The 16,881-nt window shown below is 42.3% G+C and overlaps 1 protein-coding gene across 1 annotated transcript in view; it reads right to left on the bottom strand.

Moving 5' to 3' along the window:
* The window catches only part of mef2d (myocyte enhancer factor 2d), a 97,456-nt gene extending 82,868 nt beyond the window's left edge, over positions 1-14,588 (bottom strand). The window contains exon 1 of the mRNA XM_058647202.1: positions 14,372-14,588. The gene's annotated coding sequence lies outside the window, so the exon portion shown is untranslated. The remainder of the gene's footprint in view (positions 1-14,371) is intronic.
* Between the last annotated feature and the right edge of the window lie 2,293 nt (positions 14,589-16,881).

Raw genomic sequence — 16,881 nt, 5'->3', positions numbered from 1 at the left:
GTTTTCACGCATTATTTAAGGTCAAACTATTTATTCCAAGGTCAAATGTTTGGAAAGGCAAGCAGGAGCAGGCCATTATTCACTATTCAAAAAACAACAACATACAGTAACGATGAATGACAGCAAGGAAACTCGGCCTGCGACTAACAATTATTCGAAAATTAATAAAACATAATGTTAAAAAATATTGATCGGTATCTCTCAAACCTGGAAATGATGTTCTCAAATGTCTTATTGGTTACACGGAGCAAAGAAAACCTGAAAATATTTACGTTTAAGAAGTTGAAAAACCAGAGAAACTTGTTTTAAGTCTTTAAAAATACACTTAAACTGATTAATTGATGAGTTGACAGTTCATTTAGTCAGCAATTAATAATCAATTAAAAGTTTCAGCGCTAAAGGAAACAAAACATTTGAGATGACACTGTGGCCTTTCATTCACGGCTCATCGGCTGCACGTCACATTACAATATTGTTTTTGCCAAAGTAATTATTGCTTTTGAGAGTTTTTGGAATCTGTGCACAAATATGAACGAATGTCTGCAATTTTCATGCGACTCACTTGCTCATTTCACCTCTGCTTAAGCGACTTCAGTCATTTTTTTTTAATGAAAAGCATGTTTATAATGCTCGATATAAAGAATATCAAGAACAAAAAACAAATATTGCAGCTTTCATTCCTATAATAAACTGAAAAAACTTCACATTTGACGCTGGAATCTTCTGTAATACTTGCACACATAAACAGATTCATAGTGAGTGCGCCTACGTGCACACACACACACACACACGCCTACAGTCATAGCAACGCGAACACAACTACACAAGGATACGGAAGTGTGGAAAGGGATTTTTTCTCCCACGTCTTTCTCTTCCTCTCTCTCTGGAACCACTCCCATTTATTAGCTACTCTTCAACTGAGGAAGAATAAAAAAAAAAGAAGAAAGTTACCTCCCTTCCATCACCTCGCCTCAACACACACACACACACACACACACACACACACTCTATGTTAGCTCCTGGCTAACTTAATGAGCCCTGTGCAGATGGTCCCATAACACCGCCACAGCTGCGCGACCATAAAACGATGCCACGCCCCAGTGAGGAGAAGGTTGATATACGTTCAGATATTCAAATGAGGCCGTAACCTCCTCTCCACTGGAGGTGTGGGAGGAATCAGACGGGAGACAGAGCTGGGAGGGAGCAGCAGAGGGGTGGATGGATGGATGGATGGAGGCTTGATAATGAATGATGAAGATGAAGAGAGAGAAAACACCAGGACCTCAGATCAAAGAGAGGTAGGGTGAGGGAGAGAGAGAGAGGATTGGGGAGACATGGAGTATGAGAAGCCTGGCTGGGTGTAGTGTTTCAGCTCCTGGCTCTGCTGCTTGCTATTTCAGCTGTGCTGAAGCACGGGCCAGCAGCCCCTGCTCTCACGGCATTGTAACCCCGTCAGTATGGTGGCACGGCAGCACTTGGGTTGCAGCTGAACATTTCCCAAATTTTTTCCCTGCGTCAACACATCACAGCGATCTAGATTTGCATTCTACTCTGTGTGCTTTGTGAACAACGTGGACTAGCAGCACGGAGCCAAAAGCATTCGTCGCCCCTTAATGAGGAGTTTTTATCCCAAGGATCGAAAGTGAAAACTGTGATTGAGCTCGCCGCGCGTCATTTGTCTCATGATCGTTGGCGAGGCCGTGCGGCGGGGACAGAAGCCAAGGAGCAAGTTGTTGGTATATAATGAGACATATCACGGCGGAATGTGTTACAGTCGATTGGAATTCAAGCTGACATGACAGTCGAGTGTTTTCACTGATTACGCAAATGCTGCAGCAACATCGAAATCTAAACATAAAGAAAACTTTTCCAGAAAATTTACAATTTTTTAAGCAATATTAACGCTGGCATGGCCCAACTAGACCAAAAAAACATTTTTATAATTTGCTATATTTGTTAGGGTCCATCAGCTCAGTTCTGTGTAGGACTGTTAGAGAATCTTTGTATAAATGCACCAGCCACTGCTGCTACTCTGTCTCTGCCTCTCCCTCCCTCTCTTCATCAACAGCACCAGGAGGAATTCCACCCTCCGGCGCGCTGTCAAATCCTCCATTAAGTTTTTTTTTTGTTTTAACTGTACTCACAGGAAGGCTTGTGTTTATCAGGCAGAGTGCACCCAACAACAGCAGACAACACAAAGCCATCGCCTTAGCAACAGTTAGTTCCTCTTGTGGCAAAGACAGCCGTCTTAAAGCGACCTCATGCACCAGAGGTCAGACACAGGGAAGACTTCCATGGCAAAATGATGTTGTTTTTTTGTTATTTTTGCAAAAGGTCATTCATCGCGCTCATTAAATGTTTTTTTTTCCTGTAAAGCAGATTTCGGAGCTGCAATTAAGTCAAGACATGTTTTTGAGAAAAGTGTGTGAGAACACAAACGTCTGCAAAAGTCAGTTTAGACACTTTCCACGACGTCTCTCGCTCAGGTCAGAGTGAGCCCATGTTCCGGATTATTCTCCCAGACAATCTCGTGTTGTTTTCTTCATACATGAGCGGTTCAGTCCAGAAAATGTCCCCCCCGCCCAACTTCCCAGACGTTTTCTGGAGTTCACGTCTGAAAACAGCCTCATTATTCTCACAGAGTAAAAAAGGCTCTCTTTTTTTTTGCTCACTGTTTTTTGTGTTTCTAGGCACCTCATGTTTTCCTGCTTTTTCACCTCGCAATTTGAGGTTTTTACTTTGTGTGAGCACCACCAGGCCTGAATATAAAAATCTATGGGAAAGTCTGATGAGCAATTTCTTCTTTTCCTGCCTTTTCAGAACTTCCCTAACCCACAGGAACAAAACAATATTCAGCAAAACCCAGCATAGATATGTGCCAATGTTCAAGTTCTCGTGCGGAAAGTGCTTTTGATTATGAAACACTTGTGCTTCTGGAGGCAGAATGATCTGTGTTTTCTGGATCTGAGGCAGAAACACTTTTTTTGAATCAGATATATGGGATCTTGCTCTCCTGCATTTCCTCTCTCTCTCTTGAAGCTGCTTCCAGTCTCATAGGTGTGCGGTGCTCCTTGATCCTCGTCTCAGCTTAATTTTTTTTTTGGAGCGCCTTTCTTCCTTTGCAGTCTTTTTTTGTGAGGCATTGTTCTCTGAGCTCCTTGGCAACAATATCAGCGAGACCTCCGCTGAACCCTCAGTGTTCACAGCGGCGTCGGCAGCTTGACTCATTGGACAGAGAAGCCGTAATCCGAGCGGAGTACGGAGCTGCCGATTGCTCCCTGATGTTGATTCTGATTCTCAATAATCCTCCTGGTTTACGCTGCTCTTACTGGATCTCTGGTGGAATAAGTCCCCGTCAGGTCCAGCGGATACATTGAGTTTGGAGAAATTAAATATTTCATATCCTGTGCGTGTGATGCAATGATTAAAATGTCACCGCGATGACAGGCAGGGGAAGTTCTGGGTTTCTATCAAACACCAGGTGCACATGGTTCAAAGAAAAACCTTAAACCATAGAGTCACAAAGATCTGTCTCACCGAGAGACACGCCGTCTCTCAAAAATTATGTTCTAACCGCTCTCTGTTTGCACTGCAAGTATCGACTGATTATCAATTGACTTCCAAATTAGGTCAAGTATGCCACATTCACAGGGTGGACATCAAATTCAAGGACTTTCCAGGTCTAATTCCCTCAAATTCAAGCACCGAATATGAAGACACAATGGCAAATTGCCATGGGAATAATACACAACTCCTTATATGGACCTCCTGGGGGTGTGTGTCACAGGTCACATATTCAGGCTTTAAAAAATTTGTTTTTTTGGTCTTCTTATGTGTTGTTGAGTCAAAGTTAGGATTTATTTTATATCACATTTTTAGTGGTGATATAAAGTACTGATAATTGTGCAGAAGTCACAAAATTAGAGCGTTTGTCTTTTTTTTTTGTTCATAAAAACGAGCCAAGTGAACTTTGAACTGTGACGTATTTCACAAATTTCACAAATTCAATCCGTTTATAAACATTTTGAGCACTTTTTTGCTCAGGTGTGTTGCTATAGTTGGTGAAAATGTAATTGTGCTGAAAAAAAGGATATAAGACACTCTATATTGCACATTCTTATACTGTACGTTTAAACATAGGAATGGAAAAAAGCAGCCAATATGCTCCGTGTTCTAAGGGTTTATTACAATATCTCCTGGCTTAGTTTATAAGTTCCCAACACGAGACATCCACCATGCAGTAGACCACAATTCAATGTGTTGGTTTTTTTTGACTAATTCCAACTACAGATTGCTCAGTGTCCCTAAACTCAACCAGGAATCACATTGGTAACCAGGAAACACTCATCACCACCCTCAGTTCCTCAAAACTGCAAAAGCACCACAAGCTATTGAAACACTCTCACACTGATATACTGTAAACGTGAAAACTAGACACATATACTACATATATATACACATATATGTATATGTATATATATATGTCTATATACACACACATATATGTGTATATATATACATATATATTTGCATTTGCAGCATTTGATGAATTTGAGCAGATATTGCATTTATATTGGAGAAATATTTAAAAAGGACCAGCCTTTACAACTGTTTCTCCTTTTCCTTTTACTTTTACTGCTGCTCATTTGGTTTATCGCTTTTCTTCTTCTCGTTCCCTTAAAAGCTTGGAGACTACTGAGAGTTTAATGGAATTTTAAATAAAAGGCCATATTGCTGAGGGTTGCCAGAAGCTGAACTAAATGGATTTGAATTGGATATAAGTGGATTTTGACACCGCGGCCCATTCAGGGTCAAGCCATGCTGGGTTTTGTGCAGCGGTGCAGAGTTCTGCTTCTCAACACTCACACACTTGGCTTCACGTCCATTTGTTTGACAAAGAGTATATTAAATAAAAGGAAAAAACAACTTCAGCCGGATATAACGTGCTAATAGCAAGATTCCGTAATCCCAGATCAAAATAAACGTTGCATGTACTCGTTGTTTTCATTCGCTCATCTGTGTCTACTTCAGAGCAAAAATTAGGTCAGCACAGATTTCCACTTTGGCTCCATAGCTGGTTATTTTAAGCAATTTATTCTGAGGCAGGCTGGATAAATTTAGCTGCCTGTGCAGGGTATTTTTAGCAAAAATCAACAACCGAGTGGGGATTCACCTTCCTGTTCCTCATTTCCGTGTTACTTTTATATAACAGATGTTCATGGACCGGTCACAGTGAAAACAGACCTGGTGAGACGTGTGGAAGGAAAGAAGGAAATGATTCCATAACTACATCATCATGGGTGGTGCACTTTTCAGTCGGAGCAAGCTTGTAAGACCTTCAGCGTCCAGCTCAAGGGCACTTTGGCAGAACATTCAGCTCCCGCAACCTTTTCGTGTAATAGGACATTCTCTCGACTCTGCTGCCCTACTTCTCCCGACTCTGTCATACACAGAATTCTCTGCTGCTCTCTTGTTTATCTGGGAGATGAATGGAAAAGTCTGCGGTCGACCACAGAGAGCTGATCATAATTTAGGCCGTGCTCGACGTTCGCTGGTCTGGGACCTGTCTTTGGCCTCAAGCTGCGAGTGCCGTTCAGGCTGAAAGCCGAGAGCAGCAGTCGCCAATCTGTCCGGAAAAAGCCACAACATATCGGGTGTTCTTCACAGCACAACCACTTCCTGATGTTTCACATCATATTTCACAGATTTATCCAAACAACAGAGTATTGGCTGATGGTGTGTGAGCAGAGGGGATAGAGTAACAGAGGTTACAGGGACAATAATGACCTTTAGCCTGAATTGTCCCAGTATTTGGAAACTGTAATATTTACACACCATCTTCATCTGCCCCTGGTCTCTTTCTTCTGTCTCTACCTCACCTCCCTCTTGTCCTTTCTCTCCTCCCTTTCTGTCCCCCATTTTTCCTTTCACCCCAACCTGTCTTGGCAGATGGCCACACATCTTTGAGTCTGATTCTGTCAGAGATTTCTTCTTCTGTTAAAAGGGAGTTTTTTTCTCTCCACTGATGCCTTGAGATAATGTATGTTGTGATTTGGCGCTATACAAATAAAATTGAATTAAATATGATTTTACTGTGCATATAGTGACTAAAAGTGATTTTTATATCATCCCATGTCTCATGCTATGTAGGAAAATTTACCAATGATGCAGAAAATAGTGTTAAGATTTTTGTGGGAATGTATGGTATACTAGTAACAATCAGTCTTGTGTAAAGGATACTTAAGTATCTTACCAGAAAATGACTTTGGTATCAGTTGAAGTCACATTTTTATAACGTTACTTATGTAAAGGTCTTAAAGTTTAGGACATTTACTGTACTTAAGTATCAAAAAGTCATTTTCTGATATAAAATGTACTTAAGTTTTAGCAGTAAAAGTATTAAAAAAAAGTGAGGAGTGAAGGATAGAGCCCTGGTGGCTTTCAACTGGAACGTTGTGGGTTCAATTCCTGACTCTGCTAGACTATGTGTGTCCTTGGGTAAGACATTGAACCCAATGGTGAATGAGTGAAAACTGTAGTGTAAAGCAGCTTATCAAGACCTAGAAAAGCTCTACATAAATACAGACCATAATACCAACTCCTTCTTCTGATTTTCTTTGGTAGTAACGAGTAACAAAGATAGTTAGAGGAAATGTAGTGGAGTAAAAGTTGCTCGAAATTAAGGCAGTAAAGAACCTTCAATTTAAAAGAAGTGGATGCTGTCATAAATTACAGGATGAGTGATTGGGTATTGATTTGCTTTTGAAGGGTGAGAGGACCAGTGTAACTCGCCTGGCCAGTGAGCGTCTGAGTCCTGTAGTGATTTTGTACAGAAATCTTCAGTTTTACAAGAGTTTGGTTCGTCCAGTTTGACCTGCAGGATTTACAACAGGCATGTGTAACATGTTCAGCAGCCACAGAGGAGATAAGGGGTAAAAGAAAATCAGCGTGAAAGTCCTCAAATCCTTGTAAAGAGTCATCTGGATTCAATTCACTGAATAAACAATTCATTAATTTAGGAGAGGAGGAAAGAAAATCCATCTCTAATGAACCCATTGTGGTCATTCTTTATCGAAGAGCTCCACTCGATTGAATCATCCGTGTCTGTTAATTATTGAACGACGGATTTCACGTCCACGACTTTGACATTTCCCTGACCCTTCAGAAGCGGAAACAACGGCATCATCGCGAGATAAAACAAGAGAGAGAGAGAGAGACAAATTGCAGTGCATTGCAGCATCGACACCCCGAGGAGTTTCCTCTAATGATGATATGAAATAATTATGAAGTGATATTATCGAATGGTGGCTTCCGCCATCACAACAGAAACATACCAGGGGCCGCCTGACGAGTCCCTGTCCGACCGTCACTACGCGTTAGTTAAATAAACTGAACGCAGTAACGACACTCTCGGAGGACGCATGACTTTCTTTAACTGCACACAAATGAGATTTGTTTGCACAAATGGATTTTAAGACTTAATTATTCACGTCGTCAAATGCGCACAGCAAAACCAGCTGTGGTTGAAAATTCTTAGTTATGTGGAGCAAAGAAATCAGACAATATTCACATTTTAAGAAGCTGAAAATATCACAGAAACTGGTTTTAAAAAACACTCAAACCGAATAATCGACTATCAAAATAGTTGACGATACATTTAGTAATCGTTTAATCGAGTAATCCTTTCAGCCCTATTCTTCACTTATTTAAAAAACACAGTCACAGCTCAGTGAAGTGATTTAATTATATGACATCATCATTTGCCAAGATGGAACAAGAACATGCAGGATTGAAAACAGTGCTCATGATTCCTCTTCAGTTTCAACATCAACCTTCAAATTTGATTTGTTTCAATTTAAAAAAAAAACAAAACAATTATTTAAACCACTTCATATTTTTCTAAAGTGTGTAGCCTCAGCTGAGGAGCATCACAAGGCTACAACCTTTCCAAAACAACCAACAATTTGTTTGAAGTACTGTGTCGTCCAATCCTGCGTCATCACCATAATCAATATGACATAACAGACAAACACACGCTCAGTTTCTTCCTTCCTGCATCTATCTGCTCATTTGCTTAATTGATGTTTAACCTGTAGATCAGCAGCCGATGATGGCTCAATTAAGAGCTTGCTGGAGGACGGGGATTAGTCCTGTGTAAGTAAGGCGGTTTGTTGCCTTGCAGCCACGACCTCTTTGGATCCTAATCCTTTACTCCGGCCCCAGGAGTCAGAGCATTGATGTCATGTGGGCAAATACGTCTGGTATATGGATGTGGTCCTCCATATTTCGATGGGAAACGACCATGCATGTATTCATGAACAGATTGTTTTCAAACTAAAGGGAGAGGTGGTTGTATTAGGTACTCGGGCAGCTATTTTTGATCATCGATTAACCCTTTAACACAGAGTGTATCGCAGACGACACGTTTGCGCAAGAGTTTCTGAAAGCTGCGAAACTTACAAGTCAAGAAAGAAGTTGCAAGTCAAAGCCAACACGTGGTTATTACGGTAATTTCACTCTCGCTGTTTCGGGGAGACGGCGAATCAGTGTCTTTGTCACCAGAGGAGAGAGTTGGAAAAACGCCTGTACATAGTTTCCATTTTAAGCCTGTTTTTGCACATGGAGGCAAAAACTCTACTTTAAATATGTTTTATACTGTATACAGTTCAAATTTAACACGCAAAATCAACTGTGGTGTTTGTTAATAAACTATTTTAACATGCAGTAAATTTGTAAAAAACTGCCAATTTTTCAGCTTCATAAATGTGAACATTTCCTGGGTTCTTGGTCCACGTCACAAAGAAATTATTCAAACTGAATCATTTGGCAACATCGTCATTTCCAGGTTTGACAAAAACTGATCAACATTTCTCTCTCATTTTCTGACATTTTATGGACCAAACAAGTGCTGGATTAATCTGACTAATCTGTTCTGTGCCTAGAACCTTCATGAGAACGTTAAACACTCTCACAAGGCAAAACTGATTTCAGCCATTTAACAAAAGGCTGAGCTGATTAATATTTAGGCCACTGTAAGTGTAAACTAACATAAGAATATGTTGTATCTGCTGTATCTGGCCATTTCACAGCATCTTCCTATGGGAAACCGCTCACTCTACCAAAGTCCATTGAAAAAAAGAAAAAGAAGAAGAAGCCATTTTTCAATCATGACACACAGAAGATTTTCATCACCATCACGTCTACATCAGTGAGTTCAAATGTGTTGATTTGTGGCTCTGGCTTTAAAATCCCTCCACCAGAAAAACATTGATTTTCTCTACGACACAGGTTTTCTTGAAACTGGGACACTGGGGAAGAGAAGAACCAGTTCACCTTTAGATTGGATCTGATTTAGGGCTGTGAATACAGGACGTATTTTTTATTTTTCTTCCACTTCCTTTAAGATTTCGAGATAGGGCTTCTTTTTTTACATTATACAAATTCCCCAGGAAATGACACACAGATCAAATCCAGCATATGTAAACGTGGAAATGTCTATGCAGAGGTCAGATCTGGTGTGCATCCAAATACCGATCCACATTTCATTGCCGCACCTTTGGATAACTTTGAGTTTTGTCCGCTGATCATTCAAAATCAAACTGCAGCCAATTCGTTTTCCTGCCACTGGACGAGTAGAAGCGAAGAAGCTTTAACTCTACTTTCTAACGTGGGCATGGCAAAGTGAAAATGAATCAAATTCAAAAGTGGAGCACGTTGAATGCGTCCACTCCGGGTCAGACCAAAGAAAACATGCAGGAGGCAGCTGAAGGAGACGCGAGTCTCACCCTGCATGGTGCTTCTCTGGCTTCATGCACACAAGGGAGGCCATTTTGAAATCACAGTAGGGGGGAGAGTGGACTGTGAGGTGAGGCTGGCTGGTGCTACTTCCCACATTAAGTGGCTGAAGGCCTCCACTTTGTCGGCAAAAACACTTTTGACTTAGACTTCCATTAAGAAGAAGAAGCGAGGACATTTCTCTCCCTCTTTCAGTGAGCCGAGGTGAAGCACTGCCCTGCAATAATTGAATCATAGCCATAATAGCAGAAGGCAGAGGCCTGCTGTGCAACTGAGTTCTTCCTGTTCTCCTCACTCAGCGTGGGAACAGCCGTGGACAAAATCTGCCTTAGAACAAGCACACAAAAGAGGCCACGGAAGCAACACGACCAGAGCAGGTAGTAATTGCTTCTTTCTGCAGAAAAGATCCATCCATTTCAAAAAAGGAGTTCAGCCCGTGGTGCTGCACTTTCAGTGAGCAGGGCATGCTCGTCTAAATGAGCTTAGTAGGAGTTTTTATTGCTGCCATCGCAGGACAAGCGCGTGGGTCAGCTTCAGGCGAGCACGCGGAAAACACATGTCCCGCCGGCACCGAGGTCGCTCTGTCGTACAAGGCTGAATTGAGCCAGTCAAATCATCGCGGCCGCAGAAGAGGAGACAGGTTGCGTTGGCACAGCTCGGCTCTGCTCAGCACCAGAACTCACCAGACTTGTCTTCTTGGTGCTGGAATGTAAAACAAACAGACTCTGCTCTTCTCTTCTCTTCTGTGCTCTTACTCACTGATGCAGTGACGACAGCCAGAGAATTCTCAGCCTGGGCCAACAGGCACATTGATTAGTGAAAATTAGACCCAAGTTAAAATCTCAGCGTACGCCAAATGTCTTGAGTTTCACTCTGAAAGTGTGGAGGTCCCTGACTAATGAGAGCGCCAGAGAATCTGCCAGGGGAATTAATGCTGCGTCCACAGACGCCAACCGAACAGTACGACGTGTACAACTGACTGCATGTGACACAAATATGACAGAAGTGTAATTTAGAGTAAAAGAAGTCGCGTTTGTGCGAGTGGCAGCCGTCGTGGACTACCATGTCTCGGGTGTTGGCGGAAGTCAGATTTCCACCTTGGAACGTGGGAGAAAAACCTCGCCGGATTCAAACACTGCGACTTAAACAGCTCTGTCTCTGCGTTCACTCAAGATACAGTTGTTTTTACGAGTGTGGATGAATTCACCACATCATTCTAAGCAGCCACTTCAAAAACCATAACGTTCAAGCTGTATAACAAACACTCTGCTCCTTTAAAGAAGAAATAAAACTACCCACAAGTTTAAAGACTGCGATAAGTTAAGCATTTATGTGAAATTCAAGGTTAGTTGGATAAATATGTGGGGCCCAATCGACTGCACCGTCGACAGTTGCTGCTTCCTTTCAGTGAGGATTTACAGGCCAGTAAGTATAAAAATAAAGGTTGGTGAGACAAATCTAGCGCGACAAACTAAAGATTATTTCCATAATTGACTAATCTGTCCATTATTTTCTCAATGAATCCCTTATTTAATCAGTTTCAATGATTTCTCTGTTCTACTGAGCAAAGAAATTAAACGATATTCACATTAAAGAATCAGAAAACTGACAAAAAAACCCACAATCAATTAATCGATGAGTTGCTGCAGTTCTAGACAAATAATCAAACATCCCCGTGGACCGTGTTCTGACACAGGAAAATACAATGATGAGTCGAGTAAGAAAAACAATCAGCAGAATAAGAGGCAGTCGCTAAACTTGTGCACACGAGCAGCTCCAGGGCTGTGCACTCAGACGCTCTCTCTCTCCGTCACTTCATCACACCTCTGACAGACTCTGTGATGTCTGGAGAGCGCGGCGACTCACTGTCGGTGTTTGCAGTTCAGCAGGAAGCTGCAGAAGGAGAGGATGATTGTACTTCCTCAAATCAGCAGACGCAAGGAGGGAGGGAGGGAGGGAGGGAGGAGGGGAGTAGGGGAAAGGGGAGGTTGTTGTTGTTTTTTTCCCCTCTTCCCCTTTGCTGTGTTTTGACTGAGACCGACCGAGCACACGATGCAGCACATGGCTTAGCAAGAGTTTTTTTCAAGCCCCGTTTCCCCCACAAACCTTGAAACTCCCGAGGCTCAGCAGAAATAAACCCAAAGACGATCTTTCACTATTAAAAATTGACTCCTTAAGTTTTGTCCTGGTGCAGGGCTTTGACTCTGTAGAGGCCAGCAGTGTGTGCAGCTTCAGCTTCTGTCACGCTTCTCAGGGACACAAGAGCCCATTGCTGGAGCTGAGCCCATAAGTGATCTAGAGCTTAATCCCCTTCTCCTCTGAACAAGTCCAGTGACAATATTTCTGCTCAGTTTATGGATCGTGTTCGTACGTGAGCACAGGAGGAGGCAGAGTTCTTACAAGACACTGTGTGTGTGTGTGTGTGTGTGTGTGTGCAGCACGGATAAGACGTATAAAAAAAAGAAAAAGAAACTGCACTCCTTCTCCTGGACTCGTAGGTAACTTGGCAGCATAAACGACGTTGTACGTCCTCTGCCATCTCCATAGGGTTCTGTTTTTAATTATCCGACATGCTGGTGCTCAGTTTAGCAATTTGCACCTTTAAAGTCACATTCAGTTCTCGTCATAGTTATGAGATTCAGCATCTGAGAAACAGATTTTTCCCCTCAAGAGCACAAATGTGTCCAACATGACATTAAACTGAGGCAAATATTCTTCAAAATCAAATAAATATGGACGCACTGCATCTGGCGCCTGGCTCGACAGCACTTTTGTAAGTTTGGTTCGACATCAATTATGCATGTGCTGTAATATTTGTGTATGTCTCCGCGTGTTAATTCAGTGGAATTGAACATTTCACCTCGATCTTGAATCTTGAATCTGGTTTATGGACCAAACAACTAGATAAAAAGAGGTTTTGTTGAAAGAAAATGACACTGCGATGATTAAAGATTTTTCATAATTAGCCCTAAATGTAAATAAACCTCAGCTCCATTGACTCGATTCAAACAACACAGGGCTTATATTGTACAAACATTCAATTTGAATAGTTTGAGATTGAAACCAAAGAAAACCAAAATGATGAGACTAGAAAGTCAACTGTTTGGCAGTTATGACTCTTTAAAGTCCTGGCTTCACTTCTGTGCTTGTGTTTTCCTTCCAGGGACAAACGCACAGTTGTTTCGGTGGATTATAATCTTGTAATTCTTCAGTAGATACTAGTGCTACTTGAACTGGAGGATTGGGGGACACATTCTGCACCTGTATGTCCCTCTCGTGCCCAGACTGTCTATCCCATCAGCCACTTCTCTGCTGCCTGCATCTCCATGTTAGCCTTCTTATCTGGACAAACACTCATCCCTGAGCCTCTGAGGCAAACTCGTCCTTCTGCCAAAGACTCACGAAGAACCTCTAATCTGCTCACCATGAGCACTGCTCAGCACCTTTATCTGGACTGTGTCCCGCAGGACACCGTGACATCTTTTTTTGGGGGGGCAAACCTGGATTTTTACCTGCAGGGCAGTCCCTGCTGAGGCGCACATCCCTCCGCTGCACCAGATAATGATGTAATAGATAACAGTTCCTGCTGCCTGATGACATGTGAGGCTTCTCTCCAGAGACACATTCTCATTGTCTCGCTGCCCCTCTAATCCCAGTCACCTGCCTCTGTTAGGCGCTGCCAAAAAAAACTCCAAAGATGGATGTGGAAAAAAACTGACAGGAGGAAAGAGGACATTTCTCATCCCACAAGAAAAAAAATAAAATAGGAGCTGACTTGACATGCGTTTGATTGATATCATCGTCATTACATGAGCAAAATGGTTTCTGGGTTCGAGGAGGAAATTAGAAGTTTCATGGCGCGCGCCCGCACGCACGCACGCACGCGCGCACACACACACACACACACAGTCTCTCTCTCTCCCGGGAGAAAAGCAATTACGCACAGGCAGGAGAGCACAATTGTCGGAAATGGGCTCATGAAAGAGACATAAAATTATTCGACTGACACAACAGCTTAGAGGAGACGAGGAAAGTCACACATGCACTGTATATACAATGTGTGTGTGTGTGTGTGTAACCAATCACTGTGCGCTCCTCTCTGGCTGCAGAGTATAAACCTGTCATTTAACGCGTGAACCAAATTGAGGAGGAGGTAAAAGTTGTCAAAAAATATGATCATTTATTTAAAAAGTGAAAAAAATAAATAGAGAAATTGTCTCGGGAACAACTGTGTCCTGACAGCTGAGGTGAAAGGTTGGTGACAGCTCCTCCTAATGCAAGGAGCCCAAACCGTGTCATGCGTGTATATGGTGCGTTGTTTACGTTGTGTTACGAGCGCCAGGTCTTGGTGCAGCGATCCTGTCAACTTGAAGCGGCGTCTCCTCGACACAAACACGGACCGAGAGGCACCGACGCTTCCTTCCTCCTCCTCCTCCTCCTCACTGAGTTCATGTCTCAACTCCGACTCAAACGCAGCAGCGTCTGGACTCCGCTGTCAGCGCAGCGCCCGAACACAGGAAGCGGCGTGAAGGGACGCGAAATGCGGACACAAGCTGAGGAAGAAGAAGTGACTTACCCGAGCGGCGAATCCACATCTGTTTCCTGAGACGACGCGGAACCAACACAAAAACGCGTTGTCACTTTGTTGCACTCACAGGTTTCATCAACTACTCTCCGCGGAGAGCGGTGAGGCGCCAATTTGAAAAAAAAAAAGAATCTTCCTACTTGACATACAATGTAACTATTTAGTTGTAGCAAATGGTGCCTAATCTATCCTGAGTGGCACCCGCTCCGTGACTGACAGCAGCGCGGGCCAATGGGAGCAGGGAGTGCGCGGCGCGCTGACCAATCGCGTCGCTCGTGCCGAGTTGGTGGAAGGTGAGCGGCGCGGTGGGCGGGGCGGATGGCGACATCATGTGTGAACGCACCGTATCCCTCCGCCTGTCGTGTTTTGACAGCGAAGAGTCCACTTTCACAGTAAATCAGAGCTCGCGCTCTCCGTCTTGTAGTTAGAAGTAAAATTAAATGTTATTTTTAAATCATATAATCACTTAATACTCTTACATGCAAGAGTCAATGTAGATGTCGCAGCCTGGTTTATGTTACTTGCAGAGCACACGTTATTTGTTTTAAACGTTGCATTACATTCTTCACTTTATTTACAGCATGTATTTAGTTTATTATTTTTATTTAAGTGTGGTATTTGTGGTCGCAGCTCTGTTATAACTTTGTGCCAAAAAAAAGAAAAACCCACACCGGTTCTACTTTCTTTATCCTATGCGGAGGAACACGATATTTACAGTGAGGAAGAGAGTAGTGACGCTGCAGTGACGGGGGAGGAGTGACAGAGCAGCACATGTTGGAAAATGTACACACAACGAGTCTGAGCTCCACTGTTGACAAGGACTACTCCACTCAGGAGACGTTTGAACACTCTTATTCATTATTTATTACACTTTTCCTGACATTAAACAACAAGAAAACAAAACCAAACAACACAAAATGGCGGTGAAGACAAATAAAACTGAATAAAGTGTGATGACTTGGAAACATGGAACACATACCGGGTATACCTATTATTTTGGAGCCTCTAATTCACACAGTGCAGCCACCACCTCTCCCCCATGAGCCATGTATTATTATATATTATTAGATTGTACCATTAACTGTAACTGCCTGTGGTCCAGTGGGGCCTCACTCAAGGTCAAGAAATAGTCTCAAAGGGGTCATGATATGATTATTCAAAGAAAAAACTACACATAAATCTAATGTTTGAGCTTTATTGTTTAGTGAATAAATTGATCGGAGCACAACAGCTCAAGTCAAAAAAGAAGCAGCGACCACTGCGAGGTAGTTGAGTGTCAGATCTGTACAAACATACAGTCTATTGTCCTCTGAGGTTTAATGCTATAGTACAGAAGTATAAAAACACAGCACGTGCATCACTGTCTAAAGCATTCGACCTCAGCTGCTTCCTGTCCCCGTGCAGAATTTGACCTTGGGTCAAACAGGAACTGAAAGACAATATGAGTGGTTTTGGAAACACAGAAAACCAGTTGGTTAAAGTGTTTAAATGTATACATTTAAATATAAATACACATCACAGGGTGAGACCTGTACCTTCTCCTTGTTGTGGTGTGTCTTTCATTTTTGAATGACCTTTAATTTAATACCTTTTGTGTAATTCAGGAATGAGATGTTGGTGGGTTATGTCAAGAATATGAAGAATAATCCCGGCTACTTTGTCAGTATGATTAAAAGAGGGCGTTTTTTAATCATCATATGAACTATTTTATACTTTGATGTCCAAATATTTACGATTTAAAGGCAGAAATTGGACCCTAACTCGTTGATAGGAGACTTTGACAAATCGGAGGAAACTCAGAGAGAGAGAAGGAAAAACTTCTACTATATGCAGAGACGAGGCAAAGCTTAGGCAACGGAAAAGAGTCAGAGGTCTCAAAATCACGGCCCATGGGCCACATGTGGTCCTCTGATGGATTTAATTTGGCTGCAACATAATATCAACTGATAATGAGTTATTTCTGTATGTTCTTTTATGAATAGATTCGTTATGCGAGGTTTGACTTTTCTTTTCCACTTGACTGGTCCCTGACTTATCAGACTAGATGCTCAGTGGCCCCCAGGTCATTTGAGTTTGAGACTCAATTTGAGTTGGAGACCCCTGGTCTCAGAGAAAGCATGACTAATTAAAAACATATGGGTCAAGATAAGATCCTAAAAATGAGTATGAAACAACTATTTTTCTATAGTAATCCTGCCAGTTACTGCTTTAAATCTATAATAAATGCAAAGTCAGGTCAAGGGTTGCAATAAAATACACAAAACCTTGGTGGGACAGTAAAAGAACACGACACAGGATGAGGACAAACAAAATACTTGAACGGTTAAAACATCAAACACAAGAGTTGACCTGTGAAGTGACACACGGCTGATTGTGATGTGCGGTCATCAGATGGTAAGAGAGAATGTGCCGGGCTGAGTGTGTGTGTGTGTGTGTGTGTGTGTGTGTGTGTGTGTGTGCGCTGTCAAACTTTGAAGTCATGCAACACATGCAAACAGCAG

This window comes from Solea solea, chromosome 13 (assembly GCF_958295425.1).
Source record: "Solea solea chromosome 13, fSolSol10.1, whole genome shotgun sequence".
Classification (NCBI taxonomy): Eukaryota; Metazoa; Chordata; class Actinopteri; order Pleuronectiformes; family Soleidae; genus Solea; species Solea solea.
This window is presented reverse-complemented; position numbering and strand designations above follow the sequence as displayed.